The 14,773-nt window shown below is 51.1% G+C and overlaps 26 non-coding genes and 3 pseudogenes across 26 annotated transcripts; all 29 read left to right on the forward strand.

Annotated features, from left to right (window-relative positions):
• The first annotated feature begins 19 nt into the window (after positions 1 to 19).
• Positions 20 to 138, forward strand: LOC148769294 (5S ribosomal RNA). The gene has a single exon (XR_016032720.1). It is a non-coding gene; the product is annotated as a 5S ribosomal RNA (ribosomal RNA).
• A 394-nt stretch (positions 139 to 532) lies between these two features.
• Positions 533 to 651, forward strand: LOC148769295 (5S ribosomal RNA). Its single transcript, XR_016032521.1, has one exon. It is a non-coding gene; the product is annotated as a 5S ribosomal RNA (ribosomal RNA).
• A 393-nt stretch (positions 652 to 1,044) lies between these two features.
• On the forward strand, positions 1,045 to 1,163 carry LOC148769296 (5S ribosomal RNA). The gene has a single exon (XR_016032740.1). It is a non-coding gene; the product is annotated as a 5S ribosomal RNA (ribosomal RNA).
• Positions 1,164 to 1,558: 395 nt separating this feature from the next.
• On the forward strand, positions 1,559 to 1,677 carry LOC148769297 (5S ribosomal RNA). Its single transcript, XR_016032741.1, has one exon. It is a non-coding gene; the product is annotated as a 5S ribosomal RNA (ribosomal RNA).
• A 393-nt stretch (positions 1,678 to 2,070) lies between these two features.
• Positions 2,071 to 2,189, forward strand: LOC148769298 (5S ribosomal RNA). The gene has a single exon (XR_016032742.1). It is a non-coding gene; the product is annotated as a 5S ribosomal RNA (ribosomal RNA).
• Positions 2,190 to 2,584: 395 nt separating this feature from the next.
• LOC148769299 (5S ribosomal RNA) lies at positions 2,585 to 2,703 on the forward strand. Its single transcript, XR_016032650.1, has one exon. It is a non-coding gene; the product is annotated as a 5S ribosomal RNA (ribosomal RNA).
• A 393-nt stretch (positions 2,704 to 3,096) lies between these two features.
• On the forward strand, positions 3,097 to 3,215 carry LOC148769300 (5S ribosomal RNA). Its single transcript, XR_016032744.1, has one exon. It is a non-coding gene; the product is annotated as a 5S ribosomal RNA (ribosomal RNA).
• A 395-nt stretch (positions 3,216 to 3,610) lies between these two features.
• Positions 3,611 to 3,739, forward strand: LOC148769301 (5S ribosomal RNA; annotated as a pseudogene).
• A 393-nt stretch (positions 3,740 to 4,132) lies between these two features.
• On the forward strand, positions 4,133 to 4,251 carry LOC148769302 (5S ribosomal RNA). Its single transcript, XR_016032669.1, has one exon. It is a non-coding gene; the product is annotated as a 5S ribosomal RNA (ribosomal RNA).
• Positions 4,252 to 4,645: 394 nt separating this feature from the next.
• Positions 4,646 to 4,764, forward strand: LOC148769303 (5S ribosomal RNA). The gene has a single exon (XR_016032532.1). It is a non-coding gene; the product is annotated as a 5S ribosomal RNA (ribosomal RNA).
• A 392-nt stretch (positions 4,765 to 5,156) lies between these two features.
• LOC148769304 (5S ribosomal RNA) lies at positions 5,157 to 5,275 on the forward strand. The gene has a single exon (XR_016032670.1). It is a non-coding gene; the product is annotated as a 5S ribosomal RNA (ribosomal RNA).
• A 393-nt stretch (positions 5,276 to 5,668) lies between these two features.
• On the forward strand, positions 5,669 to 5,787 carry LOC148769305 (5S ribosomal RNA). Its single transcript, XR_016032745.1, has one exon. It is a non-coding gene; the product is annotated as a 5S ribosomal RNA (ribosomal RNA).
• A 396-nt stretch (positions 5,788 to 6,183) lies between these two features.
• LOC148769306 (5S ribosomal RNA) lies at positions 6,184 to 6,302 on the forward strand. The gene has a single exon (XR_016032746.1). It is a non-coding gene; the product is annotated as a 5S ribosomal RNA (ribosomal RNA).
• A 394-nt stretch (positions 6,303 to 6,696) lies between these two features.
• LOC148769307 (5S ribosomal RNA) lies at positions 6,697 to 6,815 on the forward strand. Its single transcript, XR_016032721.1, has one exon. It is a non-coding gene; the product is annotated as a 5S ribosomal RNA (ribosomal RNA).
• Positions 6,816 to 7,209: 394 nt separating this feature from the next.
• On the forward strand, positions 7,210 to 7,328 carry LOC148769308 (5S ribosomal RNA). Its single transcript, XR_016032584.1, has one exon. It is a non-coding gene; the product is annotated as a 5S ribosomal RNA (ribosomal RNA).
• Positions 7,329 to 7,723: 395 nt separating this feature from the next.
• On the forward strand, positions 7,724 to 7,842 carry LOC148769309 (5S ribosomal RNA). Its single transcript, XR_016032549.1, has one exon. It is a non-coding gene; the product is annotated as a 5S ribosomal RNA (ribosomal RNA).
• Positions 7,843 to 8,240: 398 nt separating this feature from the next.
• LOC148769310 (5S ribosomal RNA) lies at positions 8,241 to 8,359 on the forward strand. Its single transcript, XR_016032657.1, has one exon. It is a non-coding gene; the product is annotated as a 5S ribosomal RNA (ribosomal RNA).
• A 400-nt stretch (positions 8,360 to 8,759) lies between these two features.
• On the forward strand, positions 8,760 to 8,890 carry LOC148769311 (5S ribosomal RNA; annotated as a pseudogene).
• A 393-nt stretch (positions 8,891 to 9,283) lies between these two features.
• Positions 9,284 to 9,402, forward strand: LOC148769312 (5S ribosomal RNA). Its single transcript, XR_016032672.1, has one exon. It is a non-coding gene; the product is annotated as a 5S ribosomal RNA (ribosomal RNA).
• A 394-nt stretch (positions 9,403 to 9,796) lies between these two features.
• Positions 9,797 to 9,915, forward strand: LOC148769313 (5S ribosomal RNA). Its single transcript, XR_016032747.1, has one exon. It is a non-coding gene; the product is annotated as a 5S ribosomal RNA (ribosomal RNA).
• Positions 9,916 to 10,310: 395 nt separating this feature from the next.
• LOC148769314 (5S ribosomal RNA) lies at positions 10,311 to 10,429 on the forward strand. The gene has a single exon (XR_016032526.1). It is a non-coding gene; the product is annotated as a 5S ribosomal RNA (ribosomal RNA).
• Positions 10,430 to 10,821: 392 nt separating this feature from the next.
• LOC148769315 (5S ribosomal RNA) lies at positions 10,822 to 10,940 on the forward strand. The gene has a single exon (XR_016032673.1). It is a non-coding gene; the product is annotated as a 5S ribosomal RNA (ribosomal RNA).
• A 393-nt stretch (positions 10,941 to 11,333) lies between these two features.
• On the forward strand, positions 11,334 to 11,452 carry LOC148769316 (5S ribosomal RNA). The gene has a single exon (XR_016032748.1). It is a non-coding gene; the product is annotated as a 5S ribosomal RNA (ribosomal RNA).
• A 393-nt stretch (positions 11,453 to 11,845) lies between these two features.
• On the forward strand, positions 11,846 to 11,964 carry LOC148769317 (5S ribosomal RNA). The gene has a single exon (XR_016032749.1). It is a non-coding gene; the product is annotated as a 5S ribosomal RNA (ribosomal RNA).
• A 394-nt stretch (positions 11,965 to 12,358) lies between these two features.
• LOC148769318 (5S ribosomal RNA) lies at positions 12,359 to 12,477 on the forward strand. The gene has a single exon (XR_016032527.1). It is a non-coding gene; the product is annotated as a 5S ribosomal RNA (ribosomal RNA).
• A 400-nt stretch (positions 12,478 to 12,877) lies between these two features.
• Positions 12,878 to 13,008, forward strand: LOC148769319 (5S ribosomal RNA; annotated as a pseudogene).
• Positions 13,009 to 13,402: 394 nt separating this feature from the next.
• LOC148769320 (5S ribosomal RNA) lies at positions 13,403 to 13,521 on the forward strand. The gene has a single exon (XR_016032674.1). It is a non-coding gene; the product is annotated as a 5S ribosomal RNA (ribosomal RNA).
• A 392-nt stretch (positions 13,522 to 13,913) lies between these two features.
• Positions 13,914 to 14,032, forward strand: LOC148769321 (5S ribosomal RNA). Its single transcript, XR_016032751.1, has one exon. It is a non-coding gene; the product is annotated as a 5S ribosomal RNA (ribosomal RNA).
• A 394-nt stretch (positions 14,033 to 14,426) lies between these two features.
• Positions 14,427 to 14,545, forward strand: LOC148769322 (5S ribosomal RNA). Its single transcript, XR_016032528.1, has one exon. It is a non-coding gene; the product is annotated as a 5S ribosomal RNA (ribosomal RNA).
• Positions 14,546 to 14,773: the final 228 nt, after the last annotated feature.

Below are 14,773 nucleotides of genomic sequence, written 5' to 3' on the forward strand. Positions count from 1 at the left end.
ATTGCGTGCATAGACTTACGGGTGCGATCATACCAGCACTAACGCACCGGATCCCATCATAACTCCAAAGTTAAGCGTGCTTGGGCGAGAGTAGTACTAGGATGGGTGACCCCCTGGGAAGTCCTCGTGTTGCACCCCCTTCCATCTTTTTGTAGTTTATTTTCTCGTCTCACCTCCCGTTTTCTAGTAGCTTTTCGTTTCTTTTTTTTTTTTTTTGACAGCGATGAGCATCTAATGCATACCTCAGCGCGAGCAATGTGGGGCCGGTCGGATCGATCGAACGAGCTGATTGCACCGATAAACGCGTCGATCGCGTCTAATAGTGGCGGAAGCTGGGCTAAACGACCTCTTTTCACTGCGAGCGCGGGGTCAATGGGGCTTCGCCAAATTGACACGCCGACGGCGTCTGAAAGAGCTTCGCGTGCGTATGCATATCGCCTCGTAACTCATCCCGAGTCAAAAGTTATCGACGCTTTAAGCCGCTGCGGCGCAAGGTTCTCAACATAAAACCGAATTGCGTGCATAGACTTACGGGTGCGATCATACCAGCACTAATGCACCGGATCCCATCAGAACTCCGAAGTTAAGCGTGCTTGGGCGAGAGTAGTACTAGGATGGGTGACCCCCTGGGAAGTCCTCGTGTTGCACCCCCACCCCACTTTTTGTAGTTTATTTTCTCGTCTCACCTCCCGTTTTCTAGTAGCTTTTCGTTTTTTTTTTTTTTTTTTGACAGCGATTAGCATCTAATGCATACCTCAGCGCGAGCATTGTGGGGCCGGTCGGATCGATCGAACGAGCTGATTGCACCGATAAACGCGTCGATCGCGTCTAATAGTGGCGGAAGCTGGGCTAAACGGCCTCTTTTCACTGCGAGCGCGGGGTCAATGGGGCTTCGCCAAATTGACACACCGACGGCGTCTGAAAGAGCTTCGCGTGCGTATGCAGATCGCCTCGTAACTCATCCCGAGTCAAAAGTTATCGACGCTTTAAGCCGCTGCGGCGCAAGTTTCTCAACATAAAACCGAATTGCGTGCATAGACTTACGGGTGCGATCATACCAGCACTAACGCACCGGATCCCATCATAACTCCAAAGTTAAGCGTGCTTGGGCGAGAGTAGTACTAGGATGGGTCACCCCCTGGGAAGTCCTCGTGTTGCACCCCCTTCCATCTTTTTGTAGTTTATTTTCTCGTCTCACCTCCCGTTTTCTAGTAGCTTTTCGTTTTTTTTTTTTTTTTTTTTGACAGCGATGAGCATCTAATGCATACCTCAGCGCGAGCAATGTGGGGCCGGTCGGATCGATCGAACGAGCTGATTGCACCGATAAACGCGTCGATCGCGTCTAATAGTGGCGGAAGCTGGGCTAAACGACCTCTTTTCACTGCGAGCGCGGGGTCAATGGGGCTTCGCAAAATTGACACGCCGACGGCGTCTGAAAGAGCTTCGCGTGCGTATGCAGATCGCCTCGTAACTCATCCCGAGTCAAAAGTTATCGACGCTTTAAGCCGCTGCGGCGCAAGTTTCTCAACATAAAACCGAATTGCGTGCATAGACTTACGGGTGCGATCATACCAGCACTAACGCACCGGATCCCATCATAACTCCAAAGTTAAGCGTGCTTGGGCGAGAGTAGTACTAGGATGGGTCACCCCCTGGGAAGTCCTCGTGTTGCACCCCCTTCCATCTTTTTGTAGTTTATTTTCTCGTCTCACCTCCCGTTTTCTAGTAGCTTTTCGTTTTTTTTTTTTTTTTTTGACAGCGATGAGCATCTAATGCATACCTCAGCGCGAGCAATGTGGGGCCGGTCGGATCGATCGAACGAGCTGATTGCACCGATAAACGCGTCGATCGCGTCTAATAGTGGCGGAAGCTGGGCTAAACGACCTCTTTTCACTGCGAGCGCGGGGTCAATGGGGCTTCGCCAAATTGACACGCCGACGGCGTCTGAAAGAGCTTCGCGTGCGTATGCAGATCGCCTCGTAACTCATCCCGAGTCAAAAGTTATCGACGCTTTAAGCCGCTGCGGCGCAAGTTTCTCAACATAAAACCGAATTGCGTGCATAGACTTACGGGTGCGATCATACCAGCACTAACGCACCGGATCCCATCATAACTCCAAAGTTAAGCGTGCTTGGGCGAGAGTAGTACTAGGATGGGTCACCCCCTGGGAAGTCCTCGTGTTGCACCCCCTTCCATCTTTTTGTAGTTTATTTTCTCGTCTCACCTCCCGTTTTCTAGTAGCTTTTCGTTTTTTTTTTTTTTTTTTTTGACAGCGATGAGCATCTAATGCATACCTCAGCGCGAGCAATGTGGGGCCGGTCGGATCGATCGAACGAGCTGATTGCACCGATAAACGCGTCGATCGCGTCTAATAGTGGCGGAAGCTGGGCTAAACGACCTCTTTTCACTGCGAGCGCGGGGTCAATGGGGCTTCGCAAAATTGACACGCCGACGGCGTCTGAAAGAGCTTCGCGTGCGTATGCAGATCGCCTCGTAACTCATCCCGAGTCAAAAGTTATCGACGCTTTAAGCCGCTGCGGCGCAAGTTTCTCAACATAAAACCGAATTGCGTGCATAGACTTACGGGTGCGATCATACCAGCACTAACGCACCGGATCCCATCAGAACTCCAAAGTTAAGCGTGCTTGGGCGAGAGTAGTACTAGGATGGGTCACCCCCTGGGAAGTCCTCGTGTTGCACCCCCTTCCATCTTTTTGTAGTTTATTTTCTCGTCTCACCTCCCGTTTTCTAGTAGCTTTTCGTTTTTTTTTTTTTTTTTTTGACAGCGATGAGCATCTAATGCATACCTCAGCGCGAGCAATGTGGGGCCGGTCGGATCGATCGAACGAGCTGATTGCACCGATAAACGCGTCGATCGCGTCTAATAGTGGCGGAAGCTGGGCTAAACGACCTCTTTTCACTGCGAGCGCGGGGTCAATGGGGCTTCGCAAATTGACACACCGACGGCGTCTGAAAGAGCTTCGCGTGCGTATGCAGATCGCCTCGTAACTCATCCCGAGTCAAAAGTTATCGACGCTTTAAGCCGCTGCGGCGCAAGTTTCTCAACATAAAACCGAATTGCGTGCATAGACTTACGGGTGCGATCATACCAGCACTAACGCACCGGATCCCATCATAACTCCAAAGTTAAGCGTGCTTGGGCGAGAGTAGTACTAGGATGGGTCACCCCCTGGGAAGTCCTCGTGTTGCACCCCCTTCCATCTTTTTGTAGTTTATTTTCTCGTCTCACCTCCCGTTTTCTAGTAGCTTTTCGTTTTTTTTTTTTTTTTTTTTGACAGCGATGAGCATCTAATGCATACCTCAGCGCGAGCAATGTGGGGCCGGTCGGATCGATCGAACGAGCTGATTGCACCGATAAACGCGTCGATCGCGTCTAATAGTGGCGGAAGCTGGGCTAAACGACCTCTTTTCACTGCGAGCGCGGGGTCAATGGGGCTTCGCAAAATTGACACGCCGACGGCGTCTGAAAGAGCTTCGCGTGCGTATGCAGATCGCCTCGTAACTCATCCCGAGTCAAAAGTTATCGACGCTTTAAGCCGCTGCGGCGCAAGTTTCTCAACATAAAACCGAATTGCGTGCATAGACTTACGGGTGCGATCATACCAGCACTAATGCACCGGATCCCATCAGAACTCCGAAGTTAAGCGTGCTTGGGCGTGCTTGGGCGAGAGTAGTACTAGGATGGGTGACCCCCTGGGAAGTCCTCGTGTTGCACCCCCACCCCATCTTTTTGTAGTTTATTTTCTCGTCTCACCTCCCGTTTTCTAGTAGCTTTTCGTTTTTTTTTTTTTTTTTGACAGCGATGAGCATCTAATGCATACCTCAGCGCGAGCATTGTGGGGCCGGTCGGATCGATCGAACGAGCTGATTGCACCGATAAACGCGTCGATCGCGTCTAATAGTGGCGGAAGCTGGGCTAAACGGCCTCTTTTCACTGCGAGCGCGGGGTCAATGGGGCTTCGCCAAATTGACACGCCGACGGCGTCTGAAAGAGCTTCGCGTGCGTATGCAGATCGCCTCGTAACTCATCCCGAGTCAAAAGTTATCGACGCTTTAAGCCGCTGCGGCGCAAGTTTCTCAACATAAAACCGAATTGCGTGCATAGACTTACGGGTGCGATCATACCAGCACTAATGCACCGGATCCCATCAGAACTCCAAAGTTAAGCGTGCTTGGGCGAGAGTAGTACTAGGATGGGTGACCCCCTGGGAAGTCCTCGTGTTGCAACCCCTTCCATCTTTTTGTAGTTTATTTTCTCGTCTCACCTCCCGTTTTCTAGTAGCTTTTCGTTTTTTTTTTTTTTTTTTTGACAGCGATGAGCATCTAATGCATACCTCAGCGCGAGCAATGTGGGGCCGGTCGGATCGATCGAACGAGCTGATTGCACCGATAAACGCGTCGATCGCGTCTAATAGTGGCGGAAGCTGGGCTAAACGACCTCTTTTCACTGCGAGCGCGGGGTCAATGGGGCTTCGCCAAATTGACACGCCGACGGCGTCTGAAAGAGCTTCGCGTGCGTATGCAGATCGCCTCGTAACTCATCCCGAGTCAAAAGTTATCGACGCTTTAAGCCGCTGCGGCGCAAGGTTCTCAACATAAAACCGAATTGCGTGCATAGACTTACGGGTGCGATCATACCAGCACTAATGCACCGGATCCCATCAGAACTCCGAAGTTAAGCGTGCTTGGGCGAGAGTAGTACTAGGATGGGTGACCCCCTGGGAAGTCCTCGTGTTGCACCCCCACCCCACTTTTTGTAGTTTATTTTCTCGTCTCACCTCCCGTTTTCTAGTAGCTTTTCGTTTTTTTTTTTTTTTTTGACAGCGATTAGCATCTAATGCATACCTCAGCGCGAGCATTGTGGGGCCGGTCGGATCGATCGAACGAGCTGATTGCACCGATAAACGCGTCGATCGCGTCTAATAGTGGCGGAAGCTGGGCTAAACGGCCTCTTTTCACTGCGAGCGCGGGGTTAATGGGGATTCGCCAAATTGACACTCCGACGGCGTCTGAAAGAGCTTCGCGTGCGTATGCAGATCGCCTCGTAACTCATCCCGAGTCAAAAGTTATCGACGCTTTAAGCCGCTGCGGCGCAAGTTTCTCAACATAAAACCGAATTGCGTGCATAGACTTACGGGTGCGATCATACCAGCACTAATGCACCGGATCCCATCAGAACTCCAAAGTTAAGCGTGCTTGGGCGAGAGTAGTACTAGGATGGGTGACCCCCTGGGAAGTCCTCGTGTTGCAACCCCTTCCATCTTTTTGTAGTTTATTTTCTCGTCTCACCTCCCGTTTTCTAGTAGCTTTTCGTTTCTTTTTTTTTTTTTTGACAGCGATTTGCATCTAATGCATACCTCAGCGCGAGCATTGTGGGGCCGGTCGGATCGATCGAACGAGCTGATTGCACCGATAAACGCGTCGATCGCGTCTAATAGTTGCGGAAGCTGGGCTAAACGGCCTCTTTTCACTGCGAGCGCGGGGTCAATGGGGCTTCGCCTAATTGGCACACCGACGGCGTCTGAAAGAGCTTCGCGTGCGTATGCAGATCGCCTCGTAACTCATCCCGAGTCAAAAGTTATCGACGCTTTAAGCCGCTGCGGCGCAAGTTTCTCAACATAAAACCGAATTGCGTGCATAGACTTACGGGTGCGATCATACCAGCACTAACGCACCGGATCCCATCATAACTCCAAAGTTAAGCGTGCTTGGGCGAGAGTAGTACTAGGATGGGTCACCCCCTGGGAAGTCCTCGTGTTGCACCCCCTTCCATCTTTTTGTAGTTTATTTTCTCGTCTCACCTCCCGTTTTCTAGTAGCTTTTCGTTTCTTTTTTTTTTTTTTTTTGACAGCGATGAGCATCTAATGCATACCTCAGCGCGAGCAATGTGGGGCCGGTCGGATCGATCGAACGAGCTGATTGCACCGATAAACGCGTCGATCGCGTCTAATAGTGGCGGAAGCTGGGCTAAACGACCTCTTTTCACTGCGAGCGCGGGGTCAATGGGGCTTCGCAAAATTGACACGCCGACGGCGTCTGAAAGAGCTTCGCGTGCGTATGCAGATCGCCTCGTAACTCATCCCGAGTCAAAAGTTATCGACGCTTTAAGCCGCTGCGGCGCAAGTTTCTCAACATAAAACCGAATTGCGTGCATAGACTTACGGGTGCGATCATACCAGCACTAACGCACCGGATCCCATCATAACTCCAAAGTTAAGCGTGCTTGGGCGAGAGTAGTACTAGGATGGGTCACCCCCTGGGAAGTCCTCGTGTTGCACCCCCTTCCATCTTTTTGTAGTTTATTTTCTCGTCTCACCTCCCGTTTTCTAGTAGCTTTTCGTTTTTTTTTTTTTTTTTTTGACAGCGATGAGCATCTAATGCATACCTCAGCGCGAGCAATGTGGGGCCGGTCGGATCGATCGAACGAGCTGATTGCACCGATAAACGCGTCGATCGCGTCTAATAGTGGCGGAAGCTGGGCTAAACGACCTCTTTTCACTGCGAGCGCGGGGTCAATGGGGCTTCGCCAAATTGACACGCCGACGGCGTCTGAAAGAGCTTCGCGTGCGTATGCAGATCGCCTCGTAACTCATCCCGAGTCAAAAGTTATCGACGCTTTAAGCCGCTGCGGCGCAAGTTTCTCAACATAAAACCGAATTGCGTGCATAGACTTACGGGTGCGATCATACCAGCACTAACGCACCGGATCCCATCATAACTCCAAAGTTAAGCGTGCTTGGGCGAGAGTAGTACTAGGATGGGTGACCCCCTGGGAAGTCCTCGTGTTGCACCCCCTTCCATCTTTTTGTAGTTTATTTTCTCGTCTCACCTCCCGTTTTCTAGTAGCTTTTCGTTTCTTTTTTTTTTTTTTTGACAGCGATGAGCATCTAATGCATACCTCAGCGCGAGCAATGTGGGGCCGGTCGGATCGATCGAACGAGCTGATTGCACCGATAAACGCGTCGATCGCGTCTAATAGTGGCGGAAGCTGGGCTAAACGACCTCTTTTCACTGCGAGCGCGGGGTCAATGGGGCTTCGCAAAATTGACACGCCGACGGCGTCTGAAAGAGCTTCGCGTGCGTATGCAGATCGCCTCGTAACTCATCCCGAGTCAAAAGTTATCGACGCTTTAAGCCGCTGCGGCGCAAGTTTCTCAACATAAAACCGAATTGCGTGCATAGACTTACGGGTGCGATCATACCAGCACTAACGCACCGGATCCCATCAGAACTCCAAAGTTAAGCGTGCTTGGGCGAGAGTAGTACTAGGATGGGTGACCCCCTGGGAAGTCCTCGTGTTGCACCCCCTTCCATCTTTTTGTAGTTTATTTTCTCGTCTCACCTCCCGTTTTCTAGTAGCTTTTCGTTTCTTTTTTTTTTTTTTTTGACAGCGATGAGCATCTAATGCATACCTCAGCGCGAGCAATGTGGGGCCGGTCGGATCGATCGAACGAGCTGATTGCACCGATAAACGCGTCGATCGCGTCTAATAGTGGCGGAAGCTGGGCTAAACGACCTCTTTTCACTGCGAGCGCGGGGTCAATGGGGCTTCGCAAAATTGACACGCCGACGGCGTCTGAAAGAGCTTCGCGTGCGTATGCAGATCGCCTCGTAACTCATCCCGAGTCAAAAGTTATCGACGCTTTAAGCCGCTGCGGCGCAAGTTTCTCAACATAAAACCGAATTGCGTGCATAGACTTACGGGTGCGATCATACCAGCACTAATGCACCGGATCCCATCAGAACTCCAAAGTTAAGCGTGCTTGGGCGAGAGTAGTACTAGGATGGGTGACCCCCTGGGAAGTCCTCGTGTTGCACCCCCTTCCATCTTTTTGTAGTTTATTTTCTCGTCTCACCTCCCGTTTTCTAGTAGCTTTTCGTTTCTTTTTTTTTTTTTTTTTTTGACAGCGATGAGCATCTAATGCATACCTCAGCGCGAGCAATGTGGGGCCGGTCGGATCGATCGAACGAGCTGATTGCACCGATAAACGCGTCGATCGCGTCTAATAGTGGCGGAAGCTGGGCTAAACGGCCTCTTTTCACTGCGAGCGCGGGGTCAATGGGGCTTCGCCAAATTGACACGCCGACGGCGTCTGAAAGAGCTTCGCGTGCGTATGCATATCGCCTCGTAACTCATCCCGAGTCAAAAGTTATCGACGCTTTAAGCCGCTGCGGCGCAAGGTTCTCAACATAAAACCGAATTGCGTGCATAGACTTACGGGTGCGATCATACCAGCACTAATGCACCGGATTCCATCAGAACTCCGAAGTTAAGCGTGCTTGGGCGAGAGTAGTACTAGGATGGGTGACCCCCTGGGAAGTCCTCGTGTTGCAACCCCACCCCACCTTTTTGTAGTTTATTTTCTCGTCTCACCTCCCGTTTTCTAGTAGCTTTTCGTTTCTTTTTTTTTTTTTTTTTTTTGACAGCGATGAGCATCTAATGCATACCTCAGCGCGAGCAATGTGGGGCCGGTCGGATCGATCGAACGAGCTGATTGCACCGATAAACGCGTCGATCGCGTCTAATAGTGGCGGAAGCTGGGCTAAACGGCCTCTTTTCACTGCGAGCGCGGGGTCAATGGGGCTTCGCCAAATTGACACTCCGACGGCGTCTGAAAGAGCTTCGCGTGCGTATGCAGATCGCCTCGTAACTCATCCCGAGTCAAAAGTTATCGACGCTTTAAGCCGCTGCGGCGCAAGTTTCTCAACATAAAACCGAATTGCGTGCATAGACTTACGGGTGCGATCATACCAGCACTAACGCACCGGATCCCATCAGAACTCCGAAGTTAAGCGTGCTTGGGCGCGTGCTTGGGCGAGAGTAGTACTAGGATGGGTGACCCCCTGGGAAGTCCTCGTGTTGCACCCCACCCCACCTTTTTGTAGTTTATTTTCTCGTCTCACCTCCCGTTTTCTAGTAGCTTTTCGTTTTTTTTTTTTTTTTTTGACAGCGATTAGCATCTAATGCATACCTCAGCGCGAGCATTGTGGGGCCGGTCGGATCGATCGAACGAGTTGATTGCACCGATAAACGCGTCGATCGCGTCTAATAGTGGCGGAAGCTGGGCTAAACGGCCTCTTTTCACTGCGAGCGCGGGGTTAATGGGGATTCGCCAAATTGACACTCCGACGGCGTCTGAAAGAGCTTCGCGTGCGTATGCAGATCGCCTCGTAACTCATCCCGAGTCAAAAGTTATCGACGCTTTAAGCCGCTGCGGCGCAAGTTTCTCAACATAAAACCGAATTGCGTGCATAGACTTACGGGTGCGATCATACCAGCACTAATGCACCGGATCCCATCAGAACTCCAAAGTTAAGCGTGCTTGGGCGAGAGTAGTACTAGGATGGGTGACCCCCTGGGAAGTCCTCGTGTTGCAACCCCTTCCATCTTTTTGTAGTTTATTTTCTCGTCTCACCTCCCGTTTTCGAAGTAGCTTTTCGTTTTTTTTTTTTTTTTTTGACAGCGATTTGCATCTAATGCATACCTCAGCGCGAGCATTGTGGGGCCGGTCGGATCGATCGAACGAGCTGATTGCACCGATAAACGCGTCGATCGCGTCTAATAGTTGCGGAAGCTGGGCTAAACGGCCTCTTTTCACTGCGAGCGCGGGGTCAATGGGGCTTCGCCTAATTGGCACACCGACGGCGTCTGAAAGAGCTTCGCGTGCGTATGCAGATCGCCTCGTAACTCATCCCGAGTCAAAAGTTATCGACGCTTTAAGCCGCTGCGGCGCAAGTTTCTCAACATAAAACCGAATTGCGTGCATAGACTTACGGGTGCGATCATACCAGCACTAACGCACCGGATCCCATCATAACTCCAAAGTTAAGCGTGCTTGGGCGAGAGTAGTACTAGGATGGGTCACCCCCTGGGAAGTCCTCGTGTTGCACCCCCTTCCATCTTTTTGTAGTTTATTTTCTCGTCTCACCTCCCGTTTTCTAGTAGCTTTTCGTTTCTTTTTTTTTTTTTTTTGACAGCGATGAGCATCTAATGCATACCTCAGCGCGAGCAATGTGGGGCCGGTCGGATCGATCGAACGAGCTGATTGCACCGATAAACGCGTCGATCGCGTCTAATAGTGGCGGAAGCTGGGCTAAACGACCTCTTTTCACTGCGAGCGCGGGGTCAATGGGGCTTCGCCAAATTGACACGCCGACGGCGTCTGAAAGAGCTTCGCGTGCGTATGCATATCGCCTCGTAACTCATCCCGAGTCAAAAGTTATCGACGCTTTAAGCCGCTGCGGCGCAAGGTTCTCAACATAAAATCGAATTGCGTGCATAGACTTACGGGTGCGATCATACCAGCACTAATGCACCGGATTCCATCAGAACTCCGAAGTTAAGCGTGCTTGGGCGAGAGTAGTACTAGGATGGGTGACCCCCTGGGAAGTCCTCGTGTTGCACCCCCACCCCACTTTTTGTAGTTTATTTTCTCGTCTCACCTCCCGTTTTCTAGTAGCTTTTCGTTTTTTTTTTTTTTTTTGACAGCGATTAGCATCTAATGCATACCTCAGCGCGAGCATTGTGGGGCCGGTCGGATCGATCGAACGAGTTGATTGCACCGATAAACGCGTCGATCGCGTCTAATAGTGGCGGAAGCTGGGCTAAACGGCCTCTTTTCACTGCGAGCGCGGGGTTAATGGGGATTCGCCAAATTGACACTCCGACGGCGTCTGAAAGAGCTTCGCGTGCGTATGCAGATCGCCTCGTAACTCATCCCGAGTCAAAAGTTATCGACGCTTTAAGCCGCTGCGGCGCAAGTTTCTCAACATAAAACCGAATTGCGTGCATAGACTTACGGGTGCGATCATACCAGCACTAATGCACCGGATCCCATCAGAACTCCAAAGTTAAGCGTGCTTGGGCGAGAGTAGTACTAGGATGGGTGACCCCCTGGGAAGTCCTCGTGTTGCAACCCCTTCCATCTTTTTGTAGTTTATTTTCTCGTCTCACCTCCCGTTTTCTAGTAGCTTTTCGTTTCTTTTTTTTTTTTTTGACAGCGATTTGCATCTAATGCATACCTCAGCGCGAGCATTGTGGGGCCGGTCGGATCGATCGAACGAGCTGATTGCACCGATAAACGCGTCGATCGCGTCTAATAGTTGCGGAAGCTGGGCTAAACGGCCTCTTTTCACTGCGAGCGCGGGGTCAATGGGGCTTCGCCTAATTGACACACCGACGGCGTCTGAAAGAGCTTCGCGTGCGTATGCAGATCGCCTCGTAACTCATCCCGAGTCAAAAGTTATCGACGCTTTAAGCCGCTGCGGCGCAAGTTTCTCAACATAAAACCGAATTGCGTGCATAGACTTACGGGTGCGATCATACCAGCACTAACGCACCGGATCCCATCATAACTCCAAAGTTAAGCGTGCTTGGGCGAGAGTAGTACTAGGATGGGTCACCCCCTGGGAAGTCCTCGTGTTGCACCCCCTTCCATCTTTTTGTAGTTTATTTTCTCGTCTCACCTCCCGTTTTCTAGTAGCTTTTCGTTTTTTTTTTTTTTTTTTGACAGCGATGAGCATCTAATGCATACCTCAGCGCGAGCAATGTGGGGCCGGTCGGATCGATCGAACGAGCTGATTGCACCGATAAACGCGTCGATCGCGTCTAATAGTGGCGGAAGCTGGGCTAAACGACCTCTTTTCACTGCGAGCGCGGGGTCAATGGGGCTTCGCAAAATTGACACGCCGACGGCGTCTGAAAGAGCTTCGCGTGCGTATGCAGATCGCCTCGTAACTCATCCCGAGTCAAAAGTTATCGACGCTTTAAGCCGCTGCGGCGCAAGTTTCTCAACATAAAACCGAATTGCGTGCATAGACTTACGGGTGCGATCATACCAGCACTAACGCACCGGATCCCATCATAACTCCAAAGTTAAGCGTGCTTGGGCGAGAGTAGTACTAGGATGGGTCACCCCCTGGGAAGTCCTCGTGTTGCACCCCCTTCCATCTTTTTGTAGTTTATTTTCTCGTCTCACCTCCCGTTTTCTAGTAGCTTTTCGTTTTTTTTTTTTTTTTTTTGACAGCGATGAGCATCTAATGCATACCTCAGCGCGAGCAATGTGGGGCCGGTCGGATCGATCGAACGAGCTGATTGCACCGATAAACGCGTCGATCGCGTCTAATAGTGGCGGAAGCTGGGCTAAACGACCTCTTTTCACTGCGAGCGCGGGGTCAATGGGGCTTCGCCAAATTGACACGCCGACGGCGTCTGAAAGAGCTTCGCGTGCGTATGCATATCGCCTCGTAACTCATCCCGAGTCAAAAGTTATCGACGCTTTAAGCCGCTGCGGCGCAAGGTTCTCAACATAAAACCGAATTGCGTGCATAGACTTACGGGTGCGATCATACCAGCACTAATGCACCGGATTCCATCAGAACTCCGAAGTTAAGCGTGCTTGGGCGAGAGTAGTACTAGGATGGGTGACCCCCTGGGAAGTCCTCGTGTTGCACCCCCACCCCACCTTTTTGTAGTTTATTTTCTCGTCTCACCTCCCGTTTTCTAGTAGCTTTTCGTTTCTTTTTTTTTTTTTTTTTTTTGACAGCGATGAGCATCTAATGCATACCTCAGCGCGAGCAATGTGGGGCCGGTCGGATCGATCGAACGAGCTGATTGCACCGATAAACGCGTCGATCGCGTCTAATAGTGGCGGAAGCTGGGCTAAACGGCCTCTTTTCACTGCGAGCGCGGGGTCAATGGGGCTTCGCCAAATTGACACACCGACGGCGTCTGAAAGAGCTTCGCGTGCGTATGCAGATCGCCTCGTAACTCATCCCGAGTCAAAAGTTATCGACGCTTTAAGCCGCTGCGGCGCAAGTTTCTCAACATAAAACCGAATTGCGTGCATAGACTTACGGGTGCGATCATACCAGCACTAATGCACCGGATCCCATCAGAACTCCGAAGTTAAGCGTGCTTGGGCGCGTGCTTGGGCGAGAGTAGTACTAGGATGGGTGACCCCCTGGGAAGTCCTCGTGTTGCACCCCCACCCCACCTTTTTGTAGTTTATTTTCTCGTCTCACCTCCCGTTTTCTAGTAGCTTTTCGTTTTTTTTTTTTTTTTTTGACAGCGATTAGCATCTAATGCATACCTCAGCGCGAGCATTGTGGGGCCGGTCGGATCGATCGAACGAGTTGATTGCACCGATAAACGCGTCGATCGCGTCTAATAGTGGCGGAAGCTGGGCTAAACGGCCTCTTTTCACTGCGAGCGCGGGGTCAATGGGGCTTCGCCAAATTGACACTCCGACGGCGTCTGAAAGAGCTTCGCGTGCGTATGCAGATCGCCTCGTAACTCATCCCGAGTCAAAAGTTATCGACGCTTTAAGCCGCTGCGGCGCAAGTTTCTCAACATAAAACCGAATTGCGTGCATAGACTTACGGGTGCGATCATACCAGCACTAATGCACCGGATCCCATCAGAACTCCAAAGTTAAGCGTGCTTGGGCGAGAGTAGTACTAGGATGGGTGACCCCCTGGGAAGTCCTCGTGTTGCAACCCCTTCCATCTTTTTGTAGTTTATTTTCTCGTCTCACCTCCCGTTTTCTAGTAGCTTTTCGTTTCTTTTTTTTTTTTTGACAGCGATTTGCATCTAATGCATACCTCAGCGCGAGCATTGTGGGGCCGGTCGGATCGATCGAACGAGCTGATTGCACCGATAAACGCGTCGATCGCGTCTAATAGTTGCGGAAGCTGGGCTAAACGGCCTCTTTTCACTGCGAGCGCGGGGTCAATGGGGCTTCGCCTAATTGGCACACCGACGGCGTCTGAAAGAGCTTCGCGTGCGTATGCAGATCGCCTCGTAACTCATCCCGAGTCAAAAGTTATCGACGCTTTAAGCCGCTGCGGCGCAAGTTTCTCAACATAAAACCGAATTGCGTGCATAGACTTACGGGTGCGATCATACCAGCACTAACGCACCGGATCCCATCATAACTCCAAAGTTAAGCGTGCTTGGGCGAGAGTAGTACTAGGATGGGTCACCCCCTGGGAAGTCCTCGTGTTGCACCCCCTTCCATCTTTTTGTAGTTTATTTTCTCGTCTCACCTCCCGTTTTCTAGTAGCTTTTCGTTTTTTTTTTTTTTTTTTTGACAGCGATGAGCATCTAATGCATACCTCAGCGCGAGCAATGTGGGGCCGGTCGGATCGATCGAACGAGCTGATTGCACCGATAAACGCGTCGATCGCGTCTAATAGTGGCGGAAGCTGGGCTAAACGACCTCTTTTCACTGCGAGCGCGGGGTCAATGGGGCTTCGCCAAATTGACACGCCGACGGCGTCTGAAAGAGCTTCGCGTGCGTATGCATATCGCCTCGTAACTCATCCCGAGTCAAAAGTTATCGACGCTTTAAGCCGCTGCGGCGCAAGGTTCTCAACATAAAACCGAATTGCGTGCATAGACTTACGGGTGCGATCATACCAGCACTAATGCACCGGATTCCATCAGAACTCCGAAGTTAAGCGTGCTTGGGCGAGAGTAGTACTAGGATGGGTGACCCCCTGGGAAGTCCTCGTGTTGCACCCCCACCCCACTTTTTGTAGTTTATTTTCTCGTCTCACCTCCCGTTTTCTAGTAGCTTTTCGTTTTTTTTTTTTTTTTTTTGACAGCGATTAGCATCTAATGCATACCTCAGCGCGAGCATTGTGGGGCCGGTCGGATCGATCGAACGAGTTGATTGCACCGATAAACGCGTCGATCGCGTCTAATAGTGGCGGAAGCTGGGCTAAACGGCCTCTTTTCACTGCGAGCGCG

This window comes from Erythranthe guttata, chromosome 7, assembly GCF_056151865.1.
Source record: "Erythranthe guttata isolate IM_541 chromosome 7, IM_541, whole genome shotgun sequence".
Classification (NCBI taxonomy): Eukaryota; Viridiplantae; Streptophyta; class Magnoliopsida; order Lamiales; family Phrymaceae; genus Erythranthe; species Erythranthe guttata.